The 16,448-nt window shown below is 36.8% G+C and overlaps 1 pseudogene; it reads left to right on the top strand.

The window, feature by feature from the left end:
• Nucleotides 1-12,380: 12,380 nt before the first annotated feature.
• Nucleotides 12,381-13,266, top strand: LOC101720302 (cytosolic 5'-nucleotidase 3A pseudogene; annotated as a pseudogene).
• The last annotated feature ends 3,182 nt before the right edge of the window (nucleotides 13,267-16,448 follow it).

Below are 16,448 nucleotides of genomic sequence, written 5' to 3'. Positions count from 1 at the left end.
AAACCCTGGCATGTTATTGAAGGGAATGTAATTAGTAGAACCATTATGGAATACAGTCTGGAAGTTTCTGAAAAATCGAAAATAGAATTACTATATGATTCAGCAATTCCACTACTGGGTGTGGAATTCAAAAGAAAAGAAATCAGTGTGCTGAAGTGCCACCTGCACTCACATTATTGTGAAGCTGTTTACAGTAGCCAAGCAATGAAAACAACCAAAGTGTCTATCACCTGATGAATGGATAAAGAAAGTCTGGCACATATACAATGTAGAGCATTATTCAGCCATAAAAAGGATGGAATCCTGTCATGTTCAATAATGTGTGAGGACCTGGGCATCATTATATTAAGGGAAATAAGCCAAGCACAGGAAGAAAAATACCACATGATGTCCCCCATGCATGAACTCAGAACTTCAGAGCAGAATGAGGATCACCAGAGCCTGGTTACCAGAACACCCTGGTGACTGGTAGATCATTGGAGCGAAGTGATAGTGACACAGGAATAGGAAATTCTGTGTATTATCACACAGGAAGATGACTATAGATGATGCTAATGTGCTGTGTGCTTTAAAAAGCTGGAAGAAAGGATTTTGAATGCTTTAACCATAAAGAATGATAAAAATTGGAAGAAATGTTTAACTTTATTTGACGTTACTCAATGTATATAGGTATTAAAATATCATGAAGTACTCCATAAATACTATATACCATTTTGTTTTTATGTATCAATTTTAAAATATATTTAATTTAAAACAAAAATACATACAATATCTACTTATAAAAATAATGAAATACAATAGAAGTTTATCCTCCATAGTTTTAGCATAGAAAATATTCTAAAATATTTGCATTTGTCCCTCCCATTGGTAACAGGCATCAGTTCTACAATATGTATGTATAAATATACATTTATGTTACAATGAATATTCTCTCTTATATTCTCTTGCATTTATTTCTTCCTCCCAATGTTTTCATTATTTTTTTATTTTGAAAATTTTAGCAGAATTTGTATATTTGCTTTTCAAAGGAGATATTTTAGTACAACAGATATAGTTCAGTGTGGTGAGACGTTAAAGTGTCTATGGTTTCATACACCGTCCTTAATTTCGAATAGCTGGTAATATGAGCTACGGTGTCACCAGGTTGGCCTGACACATCCATGATCTCGTACCCTATTTTATGTCACTGCAGCTTCCTGAGCTGCTTTCCTGCTCAAGAGTAGAGGAAGAATGTGCTACAAAGATGGATTTCTAGGCTGTATTTCAGCTTAACTCTCTGCATGGAAAGTAGCCTTTTTGTATCCAATAATTTTACAGAATTATGCAGAAAAAGAATATCAGTAAATATTCTAGGTCTGTTTGAAGGTACTCTATCCATGCCAATTAATATGAGTGAACAGTTTATAAATAATGTAGTAATGCAGAGGCAATTCATATTAACTGTAAATTCACGAAACTTCTCATAATGTTCTAAGCTAACATATTTGTGTAATTTTTATAATATTATAAAATGATGAAGCATTTTTATCATGCTTTGTTTTATGGCTCAGAATTGCCACCTCAAATAGGTCTATTGGTCTACTTGTTAAATATTTTCTCTCTGAAATAGACAAAGGACATTTTAGGGGAGGACAATAGGAGAGTTTCACTTCTAATTCATTCATTTCAGCTTTGCAACATTCGATATGTGAAGAATACATAGTGTGTGGATTAAGGGTTTTTAAAAGGGATTATAAATTCAACATTGAAAGATATACATAATTTACATACAAAAGTATTTAATTGGTTGTATTATTAACTAGAAATTGTTCCAAATTCCAGGAACATGAAAATGGTCAGATAAAAGCCCTACCCGACAGAAACAAAATGTGTCAAAATGAGGAAACATGTATGCAACACAAGGCAATCTTTTAGGCTCACAGGAAAAGTGCATAAGCATTCGGAAGAAGAAAACATTTCTTATTTTTAATTAATTAATTAAGTAATTAAAGGCTCCAATTTTTTAAAAGGTAGCAGTAGAAAGTATGCTGGAACTGAGATTGATGGTAAGCACATGGGTTGTAGCTGTCTTCCTGCCTCAGCCTCCTCAGGGCTGGGATTACAGGCCTAAATCACCATGTCTGGCTTGAAAGAGGCAAAGTATTATTCCCAGTTGGGTGACACAGAGGTATGCATGATGGGATATGGAAGAGCTAAGTACTGAACTTCATCTTGAAACATTCGTGGTATATATAATGAAGAAAAATGTAGCATTTAGAAAGAAACTAAGCCAACTTTCTGAGGTGGTATACTGGCAAAGTATTAATAGCAAAAGACATAGAGATTAATACTGCATATTGCATTATAATATTAAGAAGCAAATATAGGTTATTACAAAATAGATTAATGACAGATGTAGAGAGTCCTAGAATTTATGTTTGTACCAAAGCACAGAGTAACTTGCACAACGTAGGTCAAAATAATTATTATACAAAAAGAATGAATAATAGCTTAATTTCATAAGATTATGTGTCTTTGTTCTTTTTAGCCTTAAAGAAAATGTACATTTTTAGTAGAGGGTGAAATTTATTTCCTATTTATAGCAATTATTTATAGTATCCTTGAAGCCTAGGGGTCCTTAAATAAATGTTTGTTGAAGATTGTTAAATGGATTAAGTTTTATGTATGAATTAGTATGGAAGCCATTGCAGTTTTGTTTATGCAAGGTCAAATATTCCTTGAATAGATTTTAAGTAAATAAATCAATAAGTCATTTGTAAATACTACTGAAGATTATAATCACTCTCAGTTCCAGAATACTTTTTAGTATCTTTTTAAAAAATGTGTCATTGGGCCGGGGATATAGCTCAGTGGCACTGTGCCTGCCTCATAAGTGCAAAGTCCTGAGTTTGATCTCTGGTACCAAAAAAAATTGCATTATTTTTTGCATAAAATGCTGTGAAATATCTATTCCAGTGAGCTGGAAAGGTAGCATTTTTGTGATGGTCTCTTGGGAATCAGGAACATTCTATTTATTTTTAGACAGTACCAGTAGCTTCTCTATCCTATGGTACTATCTACGTTTTACATTCTTGTTGGCCCTGTGTTTTTATATATGTGAAGTGCATTTACTTTGTTTACCCTGTAATTGGTTAATACTGCTATAATATTTTATGAATGTAGCCTTACCATAGGGAAGATCAGCCCCATTGTGATTTTGTAAATTTGCTTACAAGCCTATGTACCACAATTTAAATTATGCTGCTGTTATGAAAATAGTAACTAGTATCTTCTCATAGATTCCTTCAGAAACCAGCTAAAATGATGAAGCCATGTGCCCAGGGAAAGAACACAAAGTTTGTCTTTGAGTATTTTTCTTTGTATAAAATAGTCAAATGATTCAAAAGTTTACATGTTTATATAAGTTGATTAGAGATATATTTAGAAACAGAAACCAAATTTAAAATATCACAATAATTTGAAGACTTTTAATACAAGTATCATATACCTGGGCATTTAGATAAAGGAAATAAATAATAACATCTAAAGAATAGATATACAAAAATTCAAGACAATCCTCTTTGCCTAGATGGAAGACATATAAAACCTTTCACTATCACAATTCAGATGAGATGTGCATTTATGGGAGATAATGAAATAGTTTTGGTTAAGATCATTTTCAACAGTACAAAACAAATAAGGAAAAGACGCCAGTAAGAAACAAGTAGAACTCCGGATTAATGCTTTGAGACCCTCCCCCCATTCTCTCTCTTACCACTTCAGGCATTATTTTTTTTATACTTGACTTCATTTAAAACAAAGCATGAATGTGAAAGAAATGAGCAAAAGACTCATTCTAAAATGTGGGGGATAGAGGTGGTGGACACGGATGGAGGGGATGACAGTTACGTGGATGAAGAGAAAAGAGTAATCAATAGACCAATGAAGAACTATGTTGCAAAAGAGCATCCTTTGGGAAATAAATAAATATCTGTACAAATACTCCCTCGTGGTGGTAAAGAAAACAATGTCATTATTACACCAGTTTAAATTGGATACAAAGGGATGTGTATATGGCTTAAAAGAAAAAATTATACTACAAAAAGTGAAGTAAGTTTGAAAAGCTGACAGCAAAAATTGATCATCACCATTAGAAAACCTAAAGCCATACAAGCTACAGAGATTATAAAATGTGGAATTGGACGCTCCCTACAGGAAGTGCAGCACCACGTTAAAGAAAACAATGTACAAAATCAAGTGCATTATTGGCTTTTTACTACCATAAAACAAATTACCACACATGTAGAGGTTTAAAATAACACAAAACAATAATCCTAAGTATTCTGTGGCTCAAGAGTCAGGCTTGGGTCCCCTGAACCCTCCTCACAGGCTAGTCCACACCCAATGGCTGAAAGAATTCAGTTCTACTGTGGGGCGATCAAAGTCACTGTTTTCTTGCTGCCTGTTGGCTATAGGTACTCTCAGCTGACTCAGAGTCTGCCCTCCTAAAACACGGTTGCCGTGTTTTAAAAGCCGGAAGGAGAATCTTTCTCCAGATAGCTCTGAAGGAGTCTTACAGAACTTGTGTAATGACAGAGCTGTGGATCCAGTCATCTTACTGGACATGCCTATCATTGAGGTAGAGGGCTCCACGCAGCACACATAACAGAGCTGAGAATCTTGGAGGCCATCTTAGAGTTCTGCCGGCAAGTAATTACAAAATGGAGAGAGATGACAAACCAAGAAAGAAATTTGTATTAGGCACTTTTCAGTCACTGGGACAAAAAGCTTGACGCCCACAACTTCATAGAGGGAGGGTGTTTTTTGTCTCAGAGTTTTAGTTCATAGTGGGCTGGCTCCAAGGCAGAACCAGCATGGTGGAAGGTCTGGCAGAGGAAAGCTGATCATGTCATAGCATCCAAGAAACAGAAAGAAAAGTGGAAGTTGAGGAGAAGAACACGCCATCCTAGGTCATCCCCACCTTCATTAATTGTCTCTTCAGACCAGGCCCCACCTCTGAGTGTGGGACTTTTGAGGGTCATTTTAGGTCTAAACTAGAATGGAAATGTATCCCATAAATCTGGGGTTTCTGAAGAAAAGATTCAAACAAATAAAATAGGGATTTCTGGGTTTAAGTTAATAAAGAACTTTGTGTCCTTCAAAATATCCACAGAACAGAAAGTCAATGGAACAGTTTCATACCTGAAGCCTCAATCTTTGTAGAGTGGAGACATGAGAAAATCTCAAAGGTTTAGCAGATCAGAAGGCAATCATATTTGTAAGGTTTCCCATCACTGGGACAAAATACCTGACTCATAATTTAAAGGAGGAGGAGTTTAATTTTACTCATGATTCAGAGGATTTGATCCATGGTCAGCTGGCTCCAAGGAAGAATGGTAGGGTAGAAAGACATGGCAGAAGAAAGGTACTCGACCCTCAGCAACTGGAAAGCAGAGAGAAGAGGGAACATCCAGGGAGGTAGGTAGATCTTCCAGGACTAACCATCTTCCACACTGGCCCCAGCTCCTAACATGAGTCCTAGCTATGGACCCAACAATGGACAAATCCACTGATGAGAGACTTTTGGGAAGATGGCAGAGTGGTAAGCAGCAACAAATTAGCCTCTCCAAGATTCAGAATCCAGACACTGTGGAGTGAGGTAGATTCCTAGGACCCAGGAAAGATCTGATGGGAAAATTGGAGCCTACAGAGAAATGGAATTGGAACCTACTGAGAAAAGGGAAAACCAGCACTTTCTCTCAGACTCCTGGCTGGTGAGAAGGGAAGATAGAATCAGTATGGTGCCCCCATGATCCAGACACCTTTCAAAGACCTCACCTCTGAGCACATGAGACTTTGGAAGGACATTGTAATTCTAAACTATAAAGGGAACCAATCTCAAACATGCAGTGACAAAGCAATTCAGCTCTTCAGAACAAAGAAGGCTTAAGAATGAGATATCGATACTCCTGCAATTGGTCGTGGTTGCTGAAAAAGTCAACTGGAGAAATAAAAAGATCTTCATTTCTGAACTGCATCTCAAGGACTTGAGGATCTTCTTAATAGAACAAGTCATAGGACTAGTTATTTATTTCTGGAGAAATTTAACGAAGGAAGAGCCAGGTGCGGGGCTATAATTCACAGAGCACGGATTAAGGGACTAGGATCCCAAACAAGAGGTAAATCTTTAATCTGTTTTTAACTTTCTCTGCTCAGATTCATATGCCATAGAAAAATTAAACTGCACGCTTTTAACCTCATGACACACCACCTCCAAAAAGCAGTGTAACTCCTCTCTCTTAAAAATAAACAGACAAGATTTGACAATAACCTCAAACATGAAAGGCAGCCAAAGCTAACAATATAAATAAAGCCCTAATAAAATTTGCAATGTATAAAGCAGAAAAAAAGAAAACTTTAAGTAATGATGTGGACTTATCTTCAGAAATAGATTATCTGTAGCATCGATGAGGTATGACTGAAAAATATAGTGGATGTTTAAATTTTTAAAATATTATTACAATAAAGGCACAATGCCTTTTATCCCAGCAAAACACTCCCCTCATTATTTAAAACACATTTATTGCATGGTTCTGGCCACTTTCTGAAGCAGTCCTGGAAGTCCTCTTTTGTGAATGTCTTTACTTATGCTGTCCTGGCTGCTTCATTGTCCTGAATGGATTTAAAATATTTACCTTTCATGGTCATTTTGATTGGGGAACAGCCAGAAATTGCATGGTGCCGGTTCTGGTCAATAAGATGGATAACGATGCAGAAACTGTCATAAATATTTTGCATCAATTCAGGACACCCAGGCAGCCTCAAAAAGACACTCACAAAAAAGGACTTCCAGAACTGCTTCAGAAAATGGCAAGAATGATGGGATGAATGTGTTCAAAATGAGGGGAAGATTTTCTGGGGGTGGTGGTGGTGGTGGTATGAATGGCAGTGCATCTTTACTGTAATAAATTTTTTAATTTAAAAACTGACTATATTTTGTGATTATGCCTCATATACTGTTCAAGGAAAGGGAAGCTATCCAAGTTAAACGCTACAAAACAGAAACAAACAAAAGCAAATAGAGTTGTTGAATATTGAGAAATACAATGGCTAAAGTTAAATATTCAGTAAGAGGAGCTGGAAGTGTAATCTATTCTAAAATTGATCAGAATGGATACCTCTGGCAGGGGTGGGGAGAAGGGTCCACAGTAAACACCAGTGCAGAAGGCAATGAAGCAGTGCTACGAAATCCTGACAGAAAGGTGACCCTGGGTTTCTAAAATCAGTCAGGTGTTCTTGCAAGTGTAACAGGAAAAAAATGCCCAGGAGTTTTTCTTTAAAATCTTACTGAAAGATAAAAATCAATCAAACCAGACAAGCGTTAAAGTAAGAGATTCAACCATGGGAAGATTTAGTGAAATGAATAATATTTTCAAAAGATGGCTTTATTTAAAATCTGAAATAAATTTAAAATTGAACAGAATCTGTGAAAGTCATAAAGGGAGAATGATGTTTTAAAACATTGGCAATGTACACGTAATCTTATAGCCAAAAAAACAATCTGTTTGTAGTATACAGATAAAAATATCTTGCCTTCTTCTTTTAAATGAAGATATGAAGAATCCCTCATTAAAAAGCTGAATGAAAGACAAAAAGATTTGACTCTTTGATTATGTTTATCTTATTTTTGCATAACAATATAAAATGTTTCTTTTGCTATTTTTAATTCTTTTACTTTTTCTCCTTTTCTAGCTTAAGAATTTCTTTGAAAACTAAAATATCCTGCAATGGAATATTTAAATCAATTTTGTTTGCCCTATAATTTTACTTCTGGTTCATTTTATTACAATAAATTTAATAACTCCATATTTAGCATAGTTTAGTGTGAAGAATACCATGTGTGCAAAATAATTTATATTAATTCATCTATCACTTCATTTATTTATATATCTATTCACATCTTTAGAAAGAAATCTTTATAATGTCAGTCCATAAGTAGTAATAATAGTTCTATTTTGTGAATAGTTAGATTTTTATAACTATTTTATTTTTTGTAGCCTTTTATTGCTAATATATAGAAACCTTCCCCTACTGTTGCAGAAAACATGAAGCTCTGTTGCACACACACAAGCACACACACATGCAAACCTTCACATCAGCCTTAATGACTGAAAGACTTAGAAAAATAGATCACACTTTATTATCTTCTGTGACTTTGTGTCTAGCAATGATGTTGGTGACACCCTCAATAGAGGATGAGTGAGTGACTGACATAATTTTTTCTTCCTCTTATTCTAAGCTAATTTCATTATTGTAACTGGGATGGCATCATGATGCCTTGGTATGTGAACATTTACTAATCCTTCTATAATAGTATTTATGCAAGGAGAGCTATAGGAAGATACTTATCTATCCAGATGCCCTTTAAATGTTATGGAGAAAGAACAAGGACAAATACAGTGTAGGTGACATTTCCTACAACCTAACTCACCATCTAGGTGGTGTCCGCCCTCACTGGAGGGACTCTGCTTCTCTCCTTACAGCTCTACCCCCGGGGCTGATGAGCATGAGAGCACAGCTGTACACAGGTGGGCACAGGATACTAACATTTCTCTCCCCTTGGGCCACACTGGGGTTGTTCAGAATTCTACACAGTGGCAATCTTTTCTGTTGTTGCTCCTTTGATGGCGTTCATGTGTCTACTCTGTGTGAATCCTCACCTCATGTGTGGGACCATTTGCTGTTGTATGCTCACCATCCACATTCCTCTGGGCTGCTGAACCCTAGCTTGCACTGGACAGCACCCTCTCCCCAAATCTCCTGTGCTTAAGTTGACCATTACCTGTATCAAAATGCATACCTGATGTCTCTTTCAAGACTCTCACCAAAAGTAGATTTTTGAGTTCTTTCACAGAACTAGGTCACACCTTAAGATCTTCTGTGACCTTGAATCTAGTAGTGATATTGGCATCACCATCAATAAAGGATTGAAAGAGTGGCTGACATAATTTGTCCTTTCATCTTCTTTCTCTAGTCTTTATCAAGGATAATGACAATTTTTAAAGAACAAATTGGTAATACTGTAGAATTTTTTGCATATGACCTTTGTTGCATATTCTTTGTTATTTTTTTTTGTTTGTTTTGGTTTTTTTTGTATTGGAGATCGAACTTGGGACCTTGTACTTGCGAGGCAGGTGGCAGCACCAAGCTAAATCCCTAGCCCTGCATATTCTTTGTTTTCTTCTTACCACTTAATATAAATAAAAAAAGAAAAATCTTAAATCTGTCAGAAAAACAGGCCTGGGGTCAGATTTGGCATATGCCTTATAGTTTGTCTTTAACACACCAGAATTTAACACACTATCCCTGGAACATTTATAATCCTAGCCTTTGGGACTTTCACCTTCTCAGCAGTGATTAATTCAGCCCACTGAATCCATTAATTATCACTTGTGACTGTAATCACTTAGGCTTAATCCATGTTATAACAACCTCTCGTTCCCTTGATTCAGAAACAGAATCCTCTCAACTTTTACCTTTGTTAATTGTCCCATCTGCACATTTGGCCACCTCTGGAAGTCTATGTAACACATGTGGCTCAAACTAACCTGGTAATGGGTATGGGATCCTACTATGCCGGAGTGAGTTTGGTGAATCACAAAGACCAGAATCCTGCTGCTTCTTCTCTCACTGCAGATTTTATCCATCATAGGCATCATTATCACTGATTTTTATAGTTCGAGGGCAAATATATGTATAATAAAATGCAAATATGGCAAGGAAAGAATAATTTCTACTTAAATTACTCTTTTAATTTTAGTCTAATGAGTAAGTAATGCTCACTGAACTTTCTGTCTGGTTTATAGTTTGTAATGTGGAAATGAATTTTGCCAAAGTTCAAAAAAGTCTGTTAACATCTAACAGTAGAATGAGATAATATAGTGAGAGGTGTATTCTAGAGCATCTTAGATTTTCTGAAAACATAAAGACCAGATACTGAGATACAGACTATGTATATGAAGGGTTTAAAATGTGCTATTTTGGCATATTAGCTGCTTAAGTTAAAGGCACTTGTAAAATAGTAGATGTAAAATAACTCTGACTTTCCAGTACCAGGAATCAAACTCAGGACCTTGCACCTGCGAGACAGGTGCAGTACCACTGAGCTACAACCCTGGCCCTAAGATCACTCTGACTTCTGTCATGTTCATTAGAAACAGAAGGTACTATTTCCATCTGAAAGACAATTGTCCTATGCTAGAAGGAAAAGCAGCAGCTTGATCTTTAAGGATAAGAGGTCAAGAATTCTGTACAAACTTTGTTAAAATATATCATCTTTTAAGACTGTCCATAATTTACTTTCTTCTTTACAACTAGTTATTCTTTTTTCAAGTCAATATGTACAATTAAGTAACTAAGTCTAATTATTTCTTTGGGTCATTTCTTAATGAGGGCTCCCAGGACATGTAAATACATTTGTATGGTTTTTATTTTTGATGGTTGATTGTCTTAGTCACTTTCTTGTCACTGAGGCAAATATCTGACACCGCAGCTTAAGGGAGGAAAGGTTTATTTTGACTTATGATTACAGTTCATAGTTGGCTGGCTCCAAGTCAAGGATGGTCTGGTGGAGGGAAGCTGCTCAGGTCATGGTGTTCAGGAAACAGGAAGTGAAGAAAGGAGCTGCACAGGGAGATATACCTTCAAAGCCACACACCCAGTGACACACCACTAACCAAACCCCATCTCTCAACAGCACATTTAACTCTGAACTCATCTGTGGATGAATGACTTTAGCCATGGATGAATCCATAGATGAGTGTACCCAGGACCCAGTCATCTTGCAAAAGCCCCACCTCTGAATGCATGAGAGTGGTAGGGAGAAAACTAGCTCTAAATCATAACATTTGAAGATATCCCCAACTTAATTCCTAGATCAACCCAGACCTTAAAGGATAGTTTTTCCACGACTACATATCTCAACTTATTTAATCTTTGCAAAAGCTTTATGAAATTATGTCAGTTAATTTTCATTTTAATGATAAGGAAACCAACTTCTTCTAGATAGCCTTCAGGAGGGAAGTATCTAGTGGATCGAGGAGCAAGTATATGAACTGAGATATTTAATTGCAAAGTTTATTTCTCTAATCAAGTTCTTGGGGAGGTATTTATTACCTAAAAGTGGATAGAACAGTAATTTTAACTTTTTACCTTTGGAAGTTTTGAGAACTTCATGGAAATGTCATTGTTGCTCACATGGTTAATGGTTTCAAATTGGATTCTTGAGAACCAACCATACAACACAATTTATCATTTTACTTTTCACAATAACTTCTTTTAAGCCCTGGGTTGGAAACTTATTTCTGGGGATTTCTGTATTTTTAATGTGCTACTCATTATTCTCGTGGCATGCTCTGAAAGATTTTCTGTAGATATGTGGTACCTTCATTTTTCATAAATATCTAGAAAGTGGATTTGTGGTCTAAGACTGCACTAGGTATCATAGATTTTGGGATTCAAGGGCTGGGCCTTGTCCCTTGGATAACCTTGAGGGACATTAATGCATTCTATGCTTCAAAACTTACAAATTGGATGAACTTTTTACAGATAGTAAACAAAGATACAGACCAAAAACTACTAAACTCATCTGCTCATATTAGCCATAAATGGACACAGCAGTAGACAGTGTTATTTTAGATTTGAAGCTGTGAGATTTAAAACTTCTATAAAATTTGCCCCCTCTAGATATTATTGATTTTGTTTTTGTTATCATGGTAATTATCTTCATATTTTTTTCATGAAATTATTCAAGGAATACTGGAGTGAATAATTCATTTCAAATATAATATTTTTGGTAATCAAAGGTTATATCTTAAAATTCATTTTATTCTATTCTATAAAATAATCATGTTTGTTAACTATCTATTTTTAAAAACTATACGACTCTTGCTCCATGAAGATAAAATTGAATTGTACTTATTCTGCTTATGCCAACCAGCATGCTTTTCTGGACAAATGTTTATCATTTATAAAGAAAGAACAGGCTACCGTAGACCTATTGGAATGGATAAAAACCACAACATTGCCAATACCTCATTCTGTGAGTAACTCTCCTCGATGATGATAGGAATTGAAGATGGCATAGCCATTTTGGAAGAAAGTTTGGTAGTTTATTACGAAAGTAAACAGAATCTTACCATATGATTCAGTGATGGTTCACCATAGAGTTAAAAAAAAAAAACCCAAAATTTTTCGGTTTCCTGCCGCGGTACACGAGGCCGCCCATGGACGGCGCAGCCATGGTGAGTGAGCGCGTTGCCCAGTGGCGACTTATGTGCCCTGCTGGCGGGGCGGTGCTGGTGCAGTACCACCTCTGCCTGCACTGGAGGCCGGGCCACAAGACCAAGATCATCCAGATGATGCCACAGTTTCAGAGAAGTTCAGTTCACGTCAAGAACCCCACAAGAGTAGAAGAATTTATCTGTGGTCTTATCAAAGGAGGAGCTGGCAAACTTCATGTAATAACAGACTCTGATATGGCAGTAAGCAGATTTTCCTACAGAGGGAAAAGATGCCCCACGTCACAGTGTCATTGATAATTGTAAGCTGGTTACAGGTGAATGTCGAAAAAAGTTACTGCAGCTGAAGGAGCAACTTTACGCTATTGAGGTGGATCCTGTGCTTACTGTGGAGAAGTACCCTCACATGGTAGAATGGTATACAGAGTCACACGGTTTGCTTGTTGAGCAAGGTATACCAAAAGCTAAACTCAAGGAAACTGTGGCAGAATCTGATGTTATGCTCAAGGAAGGGTATGAGAATTTCTTTGATAAGCTCTAACAGCACAGTATCCCTGTGTTTATATTTTCTGCGGGTATCCGTGATGTTCTAGAGGAAGTTATTCATCAAGCTGGAGTTTATCATCCGAATGTCAAAGTCGTGTCCAACTTCATGGATTTTGATGAAAATGGGATGCTCAAAGGATTTAAGGGAGAACTAATTCATGTATTCAACAAACACGATGGTGCCTTGAAGAACACAGACTATTTCAGCCAGCTAAAAGACAACAGCAACATAGTTCTGCTGGGAGACTCCCAAGGGGACTTGCGAATGGCAGACGGAGTGGCCAATGTTGAGCACAGTCTGAAAACTGGCTATCTAAATGATAGGGTAGACGAGCTATTAGAAAAGCACATGGAGGCTTACGATACTGTCTTAGTAAAAGATGAGTCGCTGGAGGTGGCCAACTCCATTCTACAGAAGGTTCTGTAGCAGGTGTGTGGAAGGGCCTGGCTCCAGGGCCACTCGGCTCCTTCCTGATGAAGACTTATTCATAGTGGTTCTTGGCGTTGACTTCTCCTGCTCGCAGTGAAGGGTTGTGGGAGGTGGAGCAGCCATCAACTGGAAATTCCTCTCCCACCTCTCTCGGTACACTCCTTGCCATGTTTTTCAATCACTTAAAAAAAGAAGTTTTACTGCCAGAATTAGAAAAGTAACTCCCTACTTTTCCAAGGTGAATTTTGTAGTTTGTTACCATGCATTTTTTGAGGAGGTTTTTTTTTTTTTTTTTTTTACAACAGGAACATTTGTAGAAGTTTAAAGTGTTTTGTGAAATGGTGAAATAATGTGCATGATTTTAAGGATTGCCATTTTTGTAATTCGGGTGGATTATGCCAGTGTTCTCACCGTCTCCCAAGTTGTATGGCACGTGGTGATTCTGCCTGGGAAAATCAGTTTCACCAGAAGACTGGGCTTCCACATCCAAGATTTCAGAGCACTGATAATAAACATGAGATGAACCTTAAAAAAAACAAAACTTATGTCCACACAAAAACTTCCAGATGAACATTTCCTGCAGCTTTATTAATAATGCAAAAGTTCTAAAGTAACCAAGATGTCCTTCAATGATGATAAGATTAATAAACCACGCTACATTATGATACGAGAATGTTATTCAGCACTGAGAAGTGAGTTGTCACACCATAGAAAAATATGGAGGAATAGTAAATGTGTTAAGTGACAGAGGCCAATCAGAAAAGACTATGTGTATGATTCCAACCAGAGGACATTTTGGAAAAGGAAAAGTATGCCCAGAGCAAGAAGATTAGTGGTTGTCAGGCTCTGTGTGGTTCAAATAAGTGGCATACAGAAAACAGAGCAATGAAGAGATAATTCATAATACTGTAATGGTGGGTACACGTCATTATATATTGTCCAGATGCAAAGAATGTACAACATTGAAAGTGATATAATCTATATAGTTTGGGTCATTACATTGTGTCAGTACAGTTTCATAAATTACAACAACTGTGACATTCTGGTATGGGACATTGATAGTGGGTAGACTATCCATGTGTAGGGACAGGGGGTATTTAAGAAATCTGTACTTTCTTCTGCAATTTGTTGTGAACCTAAATGTTATTTAAAAATTTTAAAGTCTTTACAAATAAAAATAAGCAAACAAAAAGAAAGAAACAAGAGGTCAGGGCAATGATGACTGTGGCAGAGATAAAGTAGCGCTATCATTCTTAATTGGAAATCTGCAGCACTATACAACCTCTCTTGAGTAGAAAGGGTTAAATGGCCAGTGATTCCCAATATACAATGGGGAGTAGATCTGTGGAGAAAATAGAGGTGAAGATCTAGTGTTTAAATACTGTGTGGGTGTTAAAAAATGTATTTGAAAATCTCCGGGATAAGATCTAAATGTCCTAAGACACAGGAAGATCACATAGTATTCTCAAAGAATGCAGTGAATGTTTAAATTTTTAAAAGTTACAGAAAAAGACACATCACCATTAATCCTTTACCACAAAGTACTCTTGCTCATTTGAGCACACTCATCTCAGTGTCCTTGCCACTTCCTGCAGCAGCTCTGGAGTCCTCTTTCCTGAGGATCTCTACCTCCACTGTCGTGGCTGCCTTGATGTGTGAGTGGATTCAAAACGTCTCCTTTTCATGTTCATTTTTGACTTTGGGGGATGAGCCAGGAGTCACATGGTGGCAGAGCCTGTGATTAAGGTGGATGATGGCACACAGTCATGCTTTGTTTGATAGAAATTGCTATAAATGCTTTGAAACAATTCAGGACATTGAAACAGCCACTAAAAACACTCACAAAAAAGGACTTCCAGAAGGACTTTAGAAAGTGAGAACAATGAGGTAAATGTATCTAGAGTGGGAGGAACATATTGAGGGGAATTAATGGCAATGTGTCCCTAATGTGATAGTTTAAAAAATCAAAACATTCACCATGTTCTTTGAACACACCTCTTATGAGATAACCTCACATAGAACACAAAAAAGTAACCTGAGCTAGCCCAGTCTTATCTTTCAGCCACTCTTGGTGACAACTCCTGATTTCTTTGCTAGAACCACCAGGAAACTGTTCTGATCACTCATATTCATTCAGCTTGTGTATACAATATCTATGTAGAAACTTCACAAAGTCCTCATTTCAGAGTGTGCACTCCTTAACTCTTCCAAAATTCTTTTGTTGCTTTAATGAAATACTGAATGAAAGAGTCCCTACTGCTCTTTAATGGGCAGATAACTCAGGTTTATGAAGTCTACCTGTGTGCTGCCCACTGTAGGGAAGTGAGAAAGTAGCCCAGATCAGCAAACCACATTAACCAGGACTTAACTCTGACAGAGTGTTGCACACATCTCATTACTGCGTGATATTTTTCCTGTGGATGACTTTTCCTTTCCTTTCTTTTTATTTCTAAAGAAAGAACAAATCAGTATGTGGTCAATTCACTTCTCAGCAATTCTTCCCCTGGTGACAGGCTGAAGTGATTTCACATTAAGGGAAAATGAGATTTTTCTGCTCTTCATAAATTGCTAATGAGCTTTTTGAACAATTGGAGCCCTAACCTGATTCACAAAAGAACCTTCTCAGATTTGCCATTAACATGTCTGTAACAATAAGGGAAAAGAAAGATACCAAGAAAGTTGGTGCCTCTTGCTGAGAACTATTTTCATCTCTTCATTTCAGCCTATTAGATTATTCCTCCTGTAACACTCCCAAGCAGCTTGGGTTCAGTTTGACAGCTAGGCCTTCAGATGTCTCTACTGCCAGCCTGTCTCCTCCTGCATGAAGAAGAAAGTGTCAGTGCTCTACGGCAGGAAGAATGTTGGCAGAACCAGTTGTTATATTCAGCTCTGCCAATGAACAGCTTGGGTGATATTGGGCAGTTCATTCCTCTGCTTTGATTAATTTCCAATGTGTCAAATATATGTAAATGAACTTGTTTCTGAAAACCTGAAAGTCCTCCCAAGTTCTTCTCAAAATTAACATGCAATGATATGAATGAATGAAAAACTTCCAAAAATCCATCCCTTAATTTGGAGTAGTGACTTCTCCGTAGGTGGTTTCTTCTTTCTTACTCCCACTTCCCTCCAATAAAGCAATAACTTATTTTGGATTTACATTCAAATAGAACAAAACAATGTTGGAAAAATTAAAT

Source organism: Heterocephalus glaber, unplaced genomic scaffold (assembly GCF_053883595.1).
Source record: "Heterocephalus glaber isolate CG9 unplaced genomic scaffold, H.glaber_assembly_v1.0 deba00001724, whole genome shotgun sequence".
Lineage (NCBI taxonomy): Eukaryota > Metazoa > Chordata > Mammalia > Rodentia > Bathyergidae > Heterocephalus > Heterocephalus glaber.
The sequence above is the reverse complement of the archived record's forward strand: the minus strand, read 5'-3'. Positions and strand labels throughout refer to the sequence as shown.